General features: G+C 40.3%; 2 long non-coding RNA genes across 6 annotated transcripts in view; both read right to left on the reverse strand.

Annotated features, from left to right (window-relative positions):
* The window catches only part of LOC111268001 (uncharacterized), a 146,026-nt gene that overhangs the window by 116,237 nt on the left and 11,611 nt on the right, over window positions 1-18,178 (reverse strand). The window lies entirely within an intron of this gene.
* LOC147752450 (uncharacterized) lies at window positions 1,596-12,313 on the reverse strand. Of its 2 annotated transcripts, none has more exons than XR_015314038.1 (2): window positions 10,534-12,313; window positions 1,596-1,777 (listed from the first exon to the last, which is right to left on the reverse strand). It is a non-coding gene; the product is annotated as an uncharacterized LOC147752450 (long non-coding RNA). The 2 variants fall into 2 exon arrangements; XR_015314037.1 differs by having other exon boundaries at window positions 10,530-12,313.

Genomic DNA, 18,178 nt, shown 5'->3' on the forward strand with positions numbered 1-18,178 from the left:
CAGGCGGATTTTGGCAATATAACGACCTGGCGTAATGTCTTGGGGGGATATGATCACATGATGCCTACGATCGATGTAAATGCCAGTCAATCGACAAATCGGCACCCCGCAAAAAAATTGAAAGAAGGATAAACCTTATACTAGTTCATTAAACACTCCTTTAAATATACCTGCGTACGTATGAACTACTTCAGTGTAATAGGTGCACCGTTTCGGTTGTACTTTGATAACGCCTGTTTTCTTGCTTTTTACGTGCGGTGCTTAAGCCGTTGGGTATTACTTTAGACCGTTGATCTCCACCACTAGACGAAAAGTGTCTGCGTTTGTGTCCAAGCCTAGACTATTATGCGTCCCTAATCTTAACATAAAACATGTTACTCACTGCACTATCACGAAAATAACGTTTTATGCAGCCAGCATTAGGCAACAGTTACCAAGCAATGCGTTTAAATGAAATGTCTCAAGTTTTATGTATTATTAAGTCTTTCTTCAGGAACTATGGCCCCCAGGACACGTCCACGTGTGGCCTTGCACTTAACCCACCTTGCCTCTTTTTTAAATTAGTATGTAGATATGTCAAGACTACGCCATCACCCGTGAGTAGCCTACGCGGCCGTAAATCGGCACGTATGGCCTTCACCTAAGCAGAAGACTTTTTGACCTTGAGGTCCGTCCACCAAATAAACGAAAGAACTATCAATCTGTAACAGTCGCACGGACCCAAAACGCCACGCAAAAGGTAAGCGTGGGGAGGGGGGGGATACGGGCATCTTCATAATGCTGAGTAAAACACCAAACCATGCAGTTAATACATTCAGTTCTCTGAGTGAATTCCACATTGGAAAGCTAAGTGAGCACGTAGGATTCATTTCAAGAGAAACTTGGAATCTCACTGTTAACTATGTATTCTATTTTAGTACATTGCTAGTTGTTAGCACAACGGGGCATAATGCACAGCGTTTCCATAAAATGTGACTGAAAAATTGTCTAATATTCGAGTCTGCGTTTCGGCTGTAACGTCTCAGAGTGTACGACACGTCTGAATTCATAATGTATATTGCGGACTCAGTATAGATACACTTCGGGTCAAAAGAATACGAAAATCAACTCTAACGGAGTAAATAATTGAGGTTAGTTGATCGCGCATTAGGCACGTGCACAGACACACGGCGCATCTCTACATCATTCCAAAGCCCCTTCTGAGCCCGAAAAAAGTTCCGAATCCATTTAATATTTTGCCCAGAAAAACGGGTCGTTATTTTATAGGTAGTTAAAGTTCGCTAGAATCGATATCTGTCATGATTTTCAGGTTTGACCACAACTAAAAGCTGGTACTGACTCCTTTCGTGCAAAGGGTCCATGGAGACACCTCAATGATAACTTGGCACTAAAAAGATTTTCAATGTTTAAAGCTTCGTTACTGTCAAAACAGTGCAAATTACAGATATCTAATACAAGCCGCTAAGTAAAGAAATGCCGCTTACAGAATTCCTATAAAAAAAGCTAGCATATTTTGTTAAATCTTATCTTTGATTTGAAGTACATACAAAATTAAGCTTCTTATCTTGCTAATCTTCAAGAAAAAACCGGATAAATAAGGCAAAAGCCAGTGGGCTTCTCTTTTATTTATGCTAATCGCCGGCATGTTTTGGGTTGCCTAATATCCGCATCTTTTGCCAGGGACCTTACAGGCAGCACCCTGGCTTCTGATGGCCTGTCTGGTACTTTGAAACTGTGACTTAATCGCCGCATCGTCATGGAGATACGAACTACGATCCTAATAAGGTCAAAAACAAAAAAACAAAGGATTCCCTCTCCTTATCCAAAACTCATGTGGTTGACGTCAGGCTCTCTAAGTAAGTATCTAAGGCATTCTTGCACAGCAACGTTACGAGGCCTACCAGCAAAGCGAAGCAGCTGAAAGTTTTCTGCAGAAGGACGTTCTTCTAAGAATCAATAATACGTTAACCATTATGCTCGTTGAAGTGCCTCCTCGCATATAATATTTATTCAGGGTCCTTTTAAGCAGCGTCCTAAGATTGACTCGCGTACGCCATTCGTTCATCTTCATGAGTTGCTTCCAAATACATTTCAATACAGTCCAGTATAACGCGACCTATCATCTTTAGAAATATTAAAACAAATAAAATTTAACTGGCTTGGTACTTGATTTCCAACTAAATTGGTTGTATAGCGGGTATCGGTATGTAAACGAGGATAATCAAAGAGAAAAGTGTTTTACTTAAAGGTCTCTCCAGCTCCCGATCTGTGCTAGTCGTGCATTAGGTCTCGTGTTATAGTTTATTCAAACAGTTAATTAAGCGCCAATGGGGCAACTTGCAAGCGCTTTGTCACCTTGACAATAGTCATAATAAGCTGAAAATTTAGCACCTAAATTTACCCCTAAATAGTAAAATATCGATTTTGTAGACTTTAGAAGAAATGGGATATAGTAACATTTAGGCTTTGATAAAACGATCTGAGGCGAAACGGCGGGCGTTCTCGCGGTGTTTTATTGGTGCGAATGGATTAATGTGGATAATGGATTAATTAATTATTAAATGGAATAATGTAACTTTCAACGAAATGTTGTGCTTTCGTATTAATTTATTCGAATCCCTGGATATAGGAAGTACCTCGCGAGGGTAAGTCGAGTGGAGTATCCTGCCTTCAAAATGTTGCCTGTTTTTCCCCTTCTTTTTCATTCCGTTTGGCATGATCTCTTTCTCACTTTCCAGTAAAGCCGGTATTGAGTGCAAATAGATATTTACGACAGGAGGTTCTATCTTTATGGCGCGAGCTGCTACCGACTAACAGCTACCGTTAGCGCCGGCTGCTATTGCTACCAGCGAACTACCACATATTCCGTTTGGGGCGAAAACTTCGGCAAGACCGACCCTGGGCAAAGAAAAAGAAATCAGGACTTGATTGCACGATCGTGGCTGAGTGTAGCGTTGTCGGGCTGGCTTATATGCCTGCGAATCTTGCATCTGTCTTCTGGCTTTTATAACCTGCTGCATGTTTGCAGTAGAACCATGCGAATCCCAGTACAAAACATAATACGGAACGAAAATGCTGTGTACCTATCGCTATGGTCCTGTAGAAACCACTTGCTGCATTTTATGTTTCACGATCTATTTTTTACGTATACAAGATACCGGTAAATTACGTCGGGATGGTAACACTTTAGTGATATGGCTATGGCTGGAGTGTGATTTCATGTGGTCGAAGTTCAAGTCGTCATTGTGTCCGTGCCATGTGTTGTCCCATAAAAACTATCTGTTTGATCGATACGTGGAAAGAACTTATTGCAGGATATCTCGTAAAGAAGTAGTTTCAAAAGTTTGGTTTACTAAAAAGGAAATGTATTGTGCTAATTTCGTCGGGAGTCTGACAAAGAAAGCTTATAAAAATAAGCTTATATATTAAGAACTTTGTTTCCACTGCACTGCAGTCACGATGAACTATATGGTTTGGGAAGTTCAACCATTAGACAGTATCAGCATTATAATCGTTAGCACAAAGTAGGACTAGCTCAGTTTACATAGACCAAATGACAGATTAGCTATCACGCTATCCGAAAGAATATCAGTACTCTTTCACGTTCAATAATTTGTAATTTTAAAATTATGTATTCAGCAGCTTCAACAGATTTATATCGATCTCCCAAAAGGATTTTTTCGTCGACACCAAAAAGCACTTATAGCACATAACACTTGACACGTGTGAATATTCAGTTTGAGTTCAGATAAAAGTCACTGATTCAATCGGATCTACACGTACGTATGTACTTGAATCAACAGCAACCAACTTTTAGTCGAGGTGGTGAATATACCATCAGGAGAAACAAATTTTATTAAAGTATATTTACTTGTCATAATTCACTCGGAAGTTTGTGTACCATCCATTATTTTTTGTTTGCCAAACACTACGTTCGTCTCCTATCATAAAATTAAAGCGCCTTCAGTAGTTTAAAAGGTGACCTTCGAAATCCCTATTTTTTGTAATTAGCGCCCGGACGACGGCGACCTCTGGTGGCAGTTGTATACTGTGAAGCCTTTTCCGGCAAATGCCTGTTATAATTTGACGGCCTCAATCATAAGTATTCTATGTTCAGCCTGAACTGCATCTATGTCTGTGTGTATTTGTTAGTGGAGTACTTCTGGAGAAGAAAAAATGTTTTGCTAATATCACTGGGGTAGCTGCAGCGACCTCGCATGAAACACGACGCGTTGAAATTATCCTAGCCACTTAAATTCGGGCATCGTGTGCTGGGTTTCGATAATGCCAACAGAACTTGGGTGTGGAAACTTTGGATGTTTGGTATGGTAAACGATGAATAACGCCAAGCAGAACATCGGATTATGCTGACGAATGGCAACTGAGTTGCTTCTATATACGGGTATTTTCGGATCACTGTTTGTGCTACATTGCATTGGGTGCGCGTGTTGATTCGATACGATAATTATAAAAGCGCTATTCATATAGCAGCTGTAGCAAACGCCAGGATACTGATAGCTTTCGTTTGGTATGGACATCGAAAACGCAGTGTACGCCAATGCTGTAAGATCGTTTTCCAATAAGTAACATATGCCAACGGTAACTCTGATCGTTCCTCTGCCAAGATAGGGACCAATGTTGAGTACATACGTATTCAGTACAGCAGAAAAGGCTGTGATAATAGTCACGCCAAACAAACATGTTTTCGTCGAAAGCCTGTTCATGCTAATAAAATCTACTATTTAAAAAAAAAATGAGGCATTGAATTATTTCCCTGGAAATTGCGTGCAGAACCTCTTATTCCGATTTTAGTGCCAGGCCCATGTCGCTACCTCGCCAATCAATAGAGCAGTAGAACTTACGTATTGTCCCAAAATAATCAGTTCCTTGTTTGATTTCGCAATCTAAACTTAATAAAAATGTGCGGCTAACGAATTTGTCTCCTTTGTTTTGAATGTCCACATACCCCAGTTACAGATCATATATATGTCCTAGTATGAGACAACGTAAGTTCAATCGGAAGTTTTACTCTTACAAAAAATTCAGAGTACTTATATTCATCCGGCAGCTGACTTCAAGTTCTAATCTGGTAATAATAATAATAAGGTTCAAATCTGCACTATATTTGTAGCTGCCAATACGTGGTATCGAATAATGGACGATCCGCGCTATCTTCAAAGACAGCTTGGTATAAAGTTGCCTAATTGGCGTCAACAATCGGCTATCGTTCAGGCCAGCTCCCAGCAACGTGTAAAAAAATGATCTTATCATAAAATCCTCTACGCTATTGATCGCACTTTTTATAATCATTTACCGGCTTCATACCAATAAACTGTTAGCTAGTATGTTTCAATACTTTATCGGCTACTAAAACTTGATATATACACTGGGCAGCGAACATTTTCAGCTCGTATCCCAGATACGGTTAACGAACATATTGAGATAGTAAACAATAGCTTCTTCGAACGTATGTCCACATTGTAATTTTCCATACAGTTACTGTCTCATTCTCGAATCTGGGCTACGTATAATAATACCAACGTGTATATATAAAAATATTTGTATTGTGAACCATATAAATCCAGGAAGTTAGTTGGCGCGAAAAAGTCAATCATCGAATAAAATTAAGATATTGCTTTTATTAGAAAGAGCTGTGATTATAGATAGAGAGATGATGCATGATGATCGTATACCGCCAAGTTAGAGAATATGGGTCGTTTACCTTAGGTCCACCTGGAGTTCTACAGGAATCTTAGATGGATCAAGCATCGACTGCCACACCCCGAGTTGCATTTTGCGAGGTAAGGGGAACAGCACAACGTAGTCATTGATCTCAGGGGCCAACTTGATGGCCGGAAAGCCTGCGGAGGTATTTTTAATTATGCCTGGTTCTAGCCTAAATAACTGCGTAGTAAACTTTGCCCTCTAATCACGATTGTAAACAACATGGTCTATGTCGATACTCCTGTCTTGTCCGGACGATATGTCATATTATGCCACTGAAATTGTGTAAGTTTCTTTCAAAAACTGCCAACTATAGTTCGGTGTAGGAAATTGCGATGTCTTTGTTTAATTTCAAATTTATGTACATATACGCATTCCTACTGGGCTACGTTTTGAGGCACTTATTTTTACGTAAATCAGCATCGAAAGCAACCGATTTCGTATGAGTTCGAAATGCGGTTGTCCATTTAACTCCTGGTGATACTCGAACAAAATTCAATGTAATAACTTCTATAAAACTTAATTTTCTCCCAGTTAGCTTTTCAAAATGTAGCTCTGCGGCGGATGAAACTGCGGTAGCAAAGCAAGCTACTTAGTTTGCTTTTTTATCATTATTAACAAATTTAAAAAAAAGACGAAATTTTAAGAAAGTCAGCTGTGTCATATTACTTGGCGTATTGAAACTTGGTCAAAGAAAGAATCAGTTGTGCGACTAGCGTTAGATCTCTGACTCTTACGCGTCTCAAAAATCCGAGAAGTGTAGGGAGAATAAGATTTTAAATCAACATTTCCTTGCTAGAATAACCCGTACTAAAATGCCCGTATAGCGCCGCCTTTCTATTTATATATATGCATGGTTCCTACCGTATCGTGGTAAATATGGCGAACAACGGTACCAACGGCAACAACACGACAACCATCGGGCACGCCTTCTTCTTTAGTCGACAAAACGCTACTTGCAGAAGTTTGCCAACATCTCAGCAGCAGAAGGAACAAACGATAATAACAACAACCTCTACGGTGGCAACAGTAGACACCACGTGCTGACTGACAGGCCTTCATGTGCGCAGTGCCATGCGTCACTTTCTCTTTCCACAAGGATTTTTTTTACTCTGCCTGTAATAGTGCCGAACTTCTTTCCTGACGCTTGCATATACACGCGTTACTGCCATAAATTGATACGGTCATCATTGAAGTACAGCATGGGAAACTTCATGCGGATGGCGTGCCTGCCTGTCTGTGGAGCTGTGCATATATATCTCAATTTATCTGTTAATCAATCTTCTTTTTTCGCCTTTTCATACGTTTTGCATACTGCCTCTTTTGACGGATCGCTGCCAAAACCGATAAAACAGGGCAAGAAAGACCGATGACGCCGAGAACGTGTGACGACATCGCTGCTACGTGTGCTTAGCCGCCGTGGCTGTCACTCTGCCAATGGGAGTTGAGGCCATAAGGGGCAAACGAAAGGAAAGATACCAACATTGATGAGACAAGCGGCCAACGGTTGCGTACCATGCACAGCAATGTGCAATTTGTAAATGTCGGGAAAAAGGGCGAATTAAGAGTAGGTGAGTTATCACTCCGAGCCGGCAGGGCGAGCCCCGCGCGAATTTTCCTTCGTGAACGTCAATTCGTGAATACGGGACGCTAAACAAGACAAGTCTGTCATAAGAGAGTTAATCATCTGCCCCGGCGGAGATTGGCAGTTGTCGTTAGAAAAAACAAACGCGTACTGTTATTTCCCCTTCTATAAATAGTAGTTACGGAGTGGACTGAGAGGAATGGGTTTGAAAGATTAAATGAAACCAAAAGAAGAGCCAGCAATATGGAAGACGGTTGAGGTGTAACGAAGCGAATTCAAAGGCAAATAGGATTAGGCAACAGCAGCGAGTTATGATACCGATTTGTTGGGTCAGATAGTTCTCGGGCATACCAAGAAGTTCTCCTTTTTAAGTTACAGATTTGATTAATGGCTGTCTGACTGATGCCCGGCTCTGAGAAAAAACAGGCTGGCAACGTGACAGTATGTAATGACGGGGCGGGATGTATAATACGCTGTATTTTTTAACGAACAAACACGTATGTTTTTACTGTTTTTGTGCTGTTTTTGTGCTTCTAACGAACACATCGAAACAAAATTCTTATGTAACTGGAAACCCGTCCAGAAGTAGTCATCGTAGTTGTGTGAAGAACGTGACAAATCTTCTTTACTTAAATGATGGTCATGTCTATACAAGATGGGTCTCTATTATGTCCGGGAGGTCGTTGCTATTGCTCGGCAGGGCCAGAAATATTAAGCCTTCAAGAAAAAAAAAGAACAATTCTAATACGTTGAACAAAACGGAAGCCCTATAAAATATGGACGAAATTCTGACGACTTTTAATAACAAAAAATCAGGTTTTTCCATTTCAAATGAACAGTACATGCACCACACCGGTTTTGCATTAGTATAGCAAATAGTAAATTACAGCTTTACTCCATAAAAGAACAATTAAAATTGTAAAACTAAGGGGTATTCACCTTTATTAGCTAGTCTTAATAGCTAAGCGAACACGTGTCGAATGCGGTGTTAGCAAAGGCTCTAAAATACCTAGTTATAGCAACGGTGACAAAAGAGCAAAAGGACCAGTAGGAGGAAATACTTCTTAAAAAAAAGGTGTCACATCAATTTTACTTGAAATTACGACTCTTCGAAAATGACATTCATAGATAATATATAGATAACGAGATGAAGCCTGACGTAATACTCAAAAAAAAAAGCTCTAGCTAATCGTGTGCCTTCGTCTTTTTGCTTAAAAATTAAATTACAGATACACCGCAATAGCAAAGGCGTCAGCCGAGAAAAGCGCTGGAGGTAGCATGTAATATATTAGTCAACGATTGCTAACGACTGTAAACAGATTTCTTTGGCAAAATTTATTACCTCTCTTCTGAGCTGAAATCGCTCGCGCTGACGGCCAATCTAAAAGCGTGGTCGATACGTCGAGCGCGTTAGACTCAACGCAAAATGGCAGATATACGTAATATATCAAGCTGATTTTCTCACCCAACGCATTGCCAGTTGCCGCTGTGATCACGCCTGTTAGCCATTGGTCAATGTTACAAGTCACAAAAATCCAATCTATCCACAAACGGAAGCGGCGCCTTCTCTTTATGAAGTTCGTTTTCGGACGCTAGCCGCCGTACGTATATGACGTGCGTCACATGATCGATGCGTCAGGTTTTACGAAAGCGTATACCGATTATAGATTCAAACTGCTATGTTACGCTACTGCTTTTCGACCACACACGATCTGGCATCTCTGTTTGCTTGGGCTGTGATGAATCGAGCCTATCGCGACGATGTTATTTTTATTAGTAATCGATTGTTAGTGGCACAAAGCACAACGACCTTGCGTACTTAGCGAAAATCTGCTTCTATCTGAAATGGATTGAAGCAAAGGATAGGAGAGACAAATCGTTTCAGATATCTGAGGTAGCATGAGAAGGGCGCCGGTGACCGGTTCAGAAGTGATGCCTCATCACCCATCGGTCAATCTGCAAAGCTTGCTTATTGCATACAGGGCAAAGTGGAGCTTTCAATCTTAATATGATCGAGGATGTTAGATCACAGGAGACTGCCTCGAAATTGTCGGTCGGAAATAGCCAGCTTGGATTTCTCTTATCATGCGCGACGCTTTCAGTCGCTAGTCAAGCACCAAGGCTGTCTTTTGTCTGACCGCTATATTTAGCGCGTTGTCATTAAGCTGAAGCTGCCAGCCAGCCAGCCATCCAGCTAGTTACATAGGTGTTTCGGATTTTTCAACTGGTGTTGCCATCAAACATCGCTTCAGGCTAGTAGCTTTTTTCAGTAGAAGTGTATCTACGCTCAATTACTACGAAAAGCTATTTTTCGTAGGCAAACACTGCAGGTATCACTGCAGCATAACGAAGCCGCCGGGCAGACAACCACTTATACAAACTGCTGTTTAGGTTTGTTTAGACTTGCCTACTTTGCCGCTCCATAAAGTCAATAAATAAAATTAATAAATAGGCAGAAAAAATCCCAGAAATGGTTTACATTTCTAAAGTCAAGAGAGACCGACCCAAATTCTTAGCGAACAACTGCCAAAAAGAGCTGCATCTACAAGCTCTTATTCAGCGGCCCCCGAAGTTGAGCCTACCGAAATCCGCTACCAGCTGAACAATACGGATTTTTCGCCGTTCGATCGACAACGCCAACCAGTATTACACTGCGAAAATCGGTACGTCAAAGAGAATTACGCAATTGTACTGATGGAAGATCTACTATAGAGAAAGCGGACAACATAGATGGCGGGGACACTGAGAGCGACGGCGTAATGTAGGCAACCACACAACCGGATTTGCCTAGGAGGACAACCTAAATCGCTTGCCTTTTTCGCTTTTGATCAATGCCCAGCCTATGAACACCAGACATCGACGACCCTTTGTAAAAATGGGTTTGTAGAATATGGTGGTCACGTCATATATAGTGGGAGCTTACAGGACTTACAGGACAAGGCAGGAGCCATAATATTTAAAAGGTTTTGCCAGAGTGACTCGTTTTATCTAAACGGAGGAAGCTTGGGTTAATTATAGGGATGACAGGCTGAACTTCTGCGAGGTACATCGAGGAAAGTGTCAGAAATACATTAATCGTTGCAGCCAAGCTTAAACGTCTGCAGAAGCTATTGAAAAGTGGACGCCACTTCTAAAAGCTAAACCAATAGCCATCTCCAGGATTCAGATTCACTAAGAAAATTTTAGTGCCTAAGACCTAATCAACCTAGTAGAGTCTTACCTACTTTAAGACTGGCAGTCAACCTTCAAACGACGACACGGAACCGACGAGTGTACCAGCTGTCCATCGCACTATCGTTCGTCAAAAACATCTGCTAAGCGTCTCGCCAGAAACAACGCTGGCTCATTATTGCTCATTCATCAACGGGAAAAACAGACTAAAAAGAGAGAACTAGGCTAGTCGGTCTTTACGACGCCCGCTATAACCGACAGCAAGTAAAAACGAATCAATAGGATATATAGACCACAGTGTTAGTAGGTTGCCTTCTATGAGCTTCATCGGCTGATTTGCAGAACGCAAGGATGCTAAAAATAGAGTCTCATAGCCTCGTGCGATGAAGGTCTAATTGTATCAACTTTGTCAGTTTTCAACTATCGTGTTTATTAAGTTATTAAATTGATCTGTCGTAGCTATCAATGAACATAGTAAAATATATTATTGTGTTAATCACAAAATTTTATTATAGAATGTATACTTTAAAAGATACTGACGCTGTCTTATGTACATTTAAATGGAAATCTCGCACAGGCCTCGGCAATGTTTACAAAGAAGTAAACTATTGTGGCTGATTATTAAAGTACCAGTTTTTTATTATTATTCGAGCGAGCGAAACTTTTTAGATGGCTTATTATTAAAAGCGAAAAAAATAGTTAAACCTTTGACAAACATAACAAGTTCGCTGGAATAAACCGCTAGTCTAGCTATTGGCCATGGCTCTTGTTATCGAGAATATCGAGTTAAGGCCAATGCAAAGGTGCCGTTTCAACTGTGGTGACAGGTGTCCTTTTTTAAACAGGTTACGGCAATTGCAACGTACATTTTCGCAATCATTACTCAGAGACTAGCTGGTAATACATAGGCATCACGTATTCTTACTTGCAACTCAATACGTCAACGATAATTTCATTCACAAAACGAAGCTGCGGTCGATTTCAGTCCATCCAGTTTGTTGCCGTGAACCTCTAAAAGGAAACACCTCGCATCACGTTCCATGAATAAGTTCCACTCAGGATTCTCTCATTGACCATTTTAGGGTGGTAAACAATGTCCTTTTCTGTTGACAGTATTATTTATAAAAGTCTGTCGGTAATATATATTTGACTTTACGGTCGAACCTAAGACGTTCGTCGCGAGGTTAGGACATTGCAACGGGACTTACGTAAAACAAAGAACTTTGTGACGATCCGCAGCGAATTAAGCAAATATAACGATTACAGTTAAATCTTTCTGTGCGACAACTTACAATCGAAGTGACAACTTTTGAGAAATTCACAAGTAGACCTGATCCAGATCTTAGTTAACAAATCAAAAATTTTAATTAATCGTCTTGTATTTCTTTATCGGAAAACCGAAGGGAACATCATGGATTGTAAGAAAAGGCCAAAAATTACTGTTCTGAGGCGCAGCAGAGACATCGGTTTGAATTAGAACAATCGGAACCGAAGTAAGTTATCAAAGAGATCGGACCAAATATAGTTGATGCAGTTGGCTTACGAGGCACCAACTTAATTAAGTAAGCTAAAATGACAGGTTAAGAAATAAAAAGCACAACAAATGACCGCTCATTTCTTGTAATAAAAATGTTCATAATAATTTGTTTTATAAAATCTGAGATTTACATAAAGATTGTTATTGAATGATACAAATTCTTCATGTTTTCCCAAATCAGATACCTGTCCAATTTTTGTCGTACATTTTCAACAAAGTGCCCGTTTCGTTTGAAACTGGAACAAAACTTAATGTTAAGGCTTGTTTCGTTCCGTCCGTAGCTCGAGGTGAGCGAAAGAGCTGATGCTATCGGGTATGTATGTATATATATTCATGTAAGACATGTGAACACGCGCCGTCGTATGCCACGGTGCAACGCACTGTGATTCCCTTGTTAGAGTTGGGTTTCGATACGCAATGCAGTAGCTGCTAAATGACATCTACTGCGTTTATATAGCGCTTCTCGTTTTGATATGGTCCTTAGCACTGGCCCTACCGCTACTATTGCCAATATACCGTAACTGGACAGGATGTCAGATGTAGACACGGCCAGCGGCGAATTTGGCATCTTGTATGTTTGATCATCGGTGTCGCCCCAATGCTACGTTACACGTGCGGCACTTTGTCGTTCGGAGCTCTGCTTAGATCTGGGCCCTAGCCCCATCGCTAACGCTGCCCAGCGTTCTACCCGATAAGCGTTCCGTAACGTATCGGTGGGCAATCTGACGTACGCCGATGTGTAACAATTCGCAGAATGGGACGGAAGAAACACTATTTTGAAAACTTATTAATTATCGATCCATAAACGTTTATATTTAGTAGGATCCGCGTGCAGTCAACTATAATATGATCTACGTTTACTAGTCGTTGGAACCGTGGCCGGTTACTAAATCGTATTGGACCATTTGATGAGGTGGGATTTTGTTGTTCATGTTTGATACACGTTATACGTTGCAGAACTAATTCAATTTTCCTGTTGTAGTCCAGTATATGTATAATAGTGACGCAATGCTATTATTAGTGAACGTCAGAAAGATCGTGGCGAGATTTGATGCTGCCGAAAAAACCGATGCCTCTTAAGAAGCTTTTCTTTCTTTTTTGTATCTTTTAAAGTAAAAGGGCACCTAGTGCAAATGCGGTTCAACTAAAAAAGAACAAATTTGTTAAGTTTAAGCTAACAAATACTTCTAAATCTTCATCCAGACACGATAATATCGCAGGATCTTCTTTTGGGAGAGTTAGTCCTAGCTAGGAAGCGGCAAGACGGGACCCCGTCTGTTCTACTATTCCTTATTCTAAAATTCGTCATTGCCTATTTGTTACAATAGCGAAATAGTTTTAACATAGAGTCTTTGCCATAAAGGCTAATTATAATTACTCGACACGACGCCTCGAGACGTTCGCTTCAAGCATAGTTCCAGGCAAGATAAACAGACTAATAAAAATAATCAATATAGTGTCCTATAACTATCGTAGCGTAATCTACTTCTGCTTGCGCCAATAGTAAGTTACTAAATAGCAATGTTTTATAAAAAAACAACTGCAGTTTGTATTCTTCACACCAGAAGACCATATGCTTATAAACGGTCCGCCTCGGGGTTATGCGGGCTGCGAGAGGCAGCGTGGAAGTATATATATATAAGCCATGGCTGTGTCATCTCTGGTCGCGTTTACTGCATTTGTGTATGTAAGATTTTCGGGAGTTTATAACTTAAAAATATTGAATAAGGTATTATATAAGCACAACAGTTACTATTGTGCGCGTCATTGACTTCTCAGACGTCAGCTATAATGCAATGCCGCTGGCTCGTCTTTACTTGGACAAAACTAGACCATTTTTTTGCCTACTGGTGATTTACGCCTGCTCGGGCTCGCCCATCTGTCGACTTTGGTGAGTCGCGCAGTGCTCATTTCGGGGTAGTAACGAATATTTCGATGCAATTACGGTATATATAGCATAATCTTTGTATGGGTGTCGTTTTAAGGCATTAATAATTGATGGTGACACTAGTAAACGATAGCAATAGGGCGCCAATAACGGTCGAATAAAATTACATGGCAAAAAAGGGTAGGAAAACATGTTTATGAGGTCCGAATGTACGAGATATCGTGCGGTTGCGCAATTCCCCTGGCGGAAATAAGTACGAATGTGGCTTTGCAACTTTCCAGTGTTTGTATTTGATCTCAAGTTTTTCTTATCGGGGAATTTAAGTTCTATGTCAGTTGAATGTAAAGTCACATTGGAGTACGTAACTGTTACCCTAATATGGCTCTCTGTTCGGATTTAGAATGGCTACGTAACAGGGGGCAATCGTCATCTGTTTTTCACTGTTCGGAAAACGAAGTTTTTCCAGGGTAATTTTCCACGACCGCTCTGATACAGGCATCCGCTTGTGTCGAATGGTTTAAATTGATCAATTTAAACCTACAAATACTGCTTAGTCCTACTGTTATTAATGGAATAATACAAAACAAATATCAAACAGTCCTTATTTTGATAGTAGACAGCACCAATTGGATGCATTGGCGCTACCAAATGATACGTTTAGGTATATAGTAATTAGAAAGATTACGCAAACAATTGAAAAATACTTTCCAATTACGGCTGGAGCGACAGTCGCCGTTCCCTGTCTACGTATCTATCGGCGACGATATTTAAAAACCCGCCCATGCACACGGTCTGCTAGCAGCAACTAACTTTGTAAGTGCACGTTATATTCTAGCATCTGATTTGCTAGGAACTTTATCTCATTGCCCTCTCCAAATTGGCATTAAGGTCTATCCGGGAACGAAAAGATTTCTTTACACTGTTCTACCTAACTCATGATTATAGTTCATTTTCGGTTTATTGACAGAAAGCCTCAGTTAGATGCAATTCCGGGAACCTTTCCTTGTTTGGTTCGATGTTTGTCCACGTACTTGTCGCATTCGGAATTCGGGAACGTCGTCAAACGTTTCCCAGACGCACAAGTATATGTACCACTACGTGATTAAGAGAAGAGATTAGGACTTCAATTGTTTAAACTATGAAGACTGCAAAATACTGTTTTATTCATGCGTGTATAGACACGCTCTTGTCGAGTCTACGTTTGTTAATGTTTAAGCAATAATCATCAGTAGTATGCATATTCGTAGCACCAGAAAGAAGCTAAAAAGTGTTCTTTACAGGTCTTCTAAATATATATAGTGATAACTAAGTAAAAATGATTTAACCTCCATTATACTGGTCAGGCAAGCTCCTGTCGCTCTGCTTTTCCCCGAGCCTGAAGTCGATATAAGGTCAAATATCTTGCGTTAAGGTGGCTTAAGATGCTTTACGGTATCTGACTGTCCTTGATGTATATTGTGACGAACTTAGATAATTACAGGCAGAAACAGTCGTTTAGTATGTCTACAAAAAGGTGTTGTAAATCTGCTTGTTTGATTGTGTTCGTGTTATTTGTCTGACAAATGTGTAATATTTCAATCAGTGTATTGGAGATGTCTATAAGAAGCGCGTTTTTGCTACTAGGAAAAACATGGACTTCACTCCTGTAATTTTGTGATTCCTGTTAAAAGTGCAGAATACAGTTTAACATGTATGCAGCATGAAAACGAAACGCGAAGACGTTTTACTTTGTTTTTTTTATATTTACACAGAATTGTTAACAAACGTGTCATGCGTCTAGACTGTGGTGATTGTCGTTAGCTTCGTTAGTAAGAGATTCTACTGCCTGAGTTGCAGGGGCACTAAATCGTTACCGTGGACATCCTTCAAATGTAATTTATCGCTTGCTATATAGAACATCCCATTTGAATATTCTTGAATAAGCTCAAAGCGTGCCGATCAGTCACTGCAGAAATTTAAAGTTTACTTTAATTCTAATCAACATGTGAAATCGCGGCATTTCTTGTCTCTATTGCCTAGAATTGTCCTAGTAATAACAATGCCGTTGTTTTTTTTATGCTTGAAAAACATTAGTGAGTAACTTGTGCAAACAATGTCTATGCGTTTACGACTCATGAATCACTCAGAAAACAAACTTTATGTACATTTTCTCATAGGCCAGCACGATACTTCGTTATTAATAATAATATCAGGCGTAACGTCGGTCTAGCTATTTTTCGGGTTTCACAAAAATCGTTGCTTGTATTTGCTAACTGATAAAAAAAAAAACTTTTAAGAGGCTATAGGCTCTCCAGAAGTCTGCGATTCGTACTAGCTGAAAAAAACAACATCTACAAGCTTCCTATAAGTGCTACCCAGGCTTGAGTCTAAAATTATAACGACAGGGTATTTAACCCTTACTGCCAAAAACGATTTATCCATTCGGCAGATCACCAATAGGCACCATTTTGATATTGCTTTGCGGAACAGATGTTTTTTCCGTCTTGATGACCCGTGACTGTTTCTCAAACGGGAACGAAGAACAATTGTTTTTTTTTATATGAACACGTCCTACGTTTGTCGACTGCGGTTGATGGCGTACAACTTATACGTGCAGTAAGAATAGAGATTTTCGTTAGTGATTTTTAAACATAAGTACTTATACGGCTGGCTACGTGTACGGACTTTGAACCTAATTATCTTCAATGTAGCTTTTTCCTAACGAGTAGTAAATGGTACCGATTCAGTCGCGTGTCAGCCAAATTCAGACGCTCTTCCGGTGATCGATCACTCGTGGATAATTTGCTGTCTCTCATACCCACAATCTATATTACAATGAATAGCGTTATTGTCTTCTTTATATTATCAAAAACAACCATTCTTTGTTTTTTCTACAATCATCCGAATTTGCGATAAACCAAATGCTAGTTCACTTGAAAAAATTCATTATAAATTTGGTTCTTAAAATGTATGATTATTGTTTATAGTCGTTTGCCTAACAGTCAGCCACCTTGTTTCTAATCAACAGCGCTAATATGAAATAAACATACGTGGCCTGACCTAAACTGACCCGCCGCCTGAGACCGACATATAGAAGCCAAGCGAATGACACCGACGGTGACTGAACGCGTGATTTCCACAACAACAATCGTCGCCATAGACATCATTAAGGGATACACATATTGCGCCGTACGGATGCGTCTCTACGTAGCAGACACCCTCTCAGTTGTTCTACTTACATATATATATATTTAGCTACCTAATTAAAAATCGCTCGCGAGAACGCCTTGTCACTAGAATGACAAGTAATGATGGTTATCACACCTGAACAAAAGGAAACACAGCCAGCATAACCGTGTACAAATGTCATAAATGCGTGTACTGCCGTAAAACATTGGCGTCGTTTGTGGACATGGCGTCGTTGCCGTCCACCCCCGAATAAAACGATCGCCTCGGGAAAATGCTGACGAAGTAGGCACTGGCAAGGCGCTTACAAAACGATGAGGCAGGCCGTAACGGCTCCGGCCACAACATTGCTAGGCGTTGCTTTCATTGTCTAACAGAACATCAAGCGACTGGCTACACGAATCACCGGCACCATTAACGTTGTTCTCTTGCACTGATATATACATATATAAACACTAAGTATTATGTATGCTGATTTTAGTAAATTGATATTAAGACGGTGCGCAGTTTACCGTTGTGGTCGAAAGAACCAGACAAATAAGTGTAATTTTTCCTCTCTTACCACCCTACTCTCAATTCAACTTGGTACACTTAGCCCATTTATCTTTCATTTCGTGCATGGCTTATCTGACCGCCTGTAGCTTACGTCGCCCCTAAGAAAGGATCATGCTAAAACTGCGCCAAAAGTCCTAGTGGTCTCACAATCAACTACTGTGTTACACGATTATGTTATTTTTAGGGATCAAGGGTTATTCTGAGGTGCTTACGAATGATTCATGTAGGCCTGTTCTCGTATGAATTATGAGCCTTCGGCAAAGATGTTACGTATGTTTACTGACATTCAGTGAAGTTCTTCAGCCCCATAGTACCGTAAATGGCGTAACGTGGATCTGTGGGACACGCGATGAACTTTCAAGAAGCGCTCAAAATCTAAAATTTTTAAAAACAACGAGGTATTTTTTCAGTACTAAAGAGTACAGCGTGTGCTATGCATAAATGAACATAGGAGGCCAAGCAGGATAGTGACGCACGGAAATTTACCGTTTAGAACCCCGGAAATCAATTCAACGTTTCAGTTTCAACGCTTGATAAGAAATTATGACCATTG

This window comes from Varroa jacobsoni, unplaced genomic scaffold (genome assembly GCF_002532875.2).
Source record: "Varroa jacobsoni isolate VJ856 unplaced genomic scaffold, vjacob_1.0 scaffold_1247, whole genome shotgun sequence".
Lineage (NCBI taxonomy): Eukaryota > Metazoa > Arthropoda > Arachnida > Mesostigmata > Varroidae > Varroa > Varroa jacobsoni.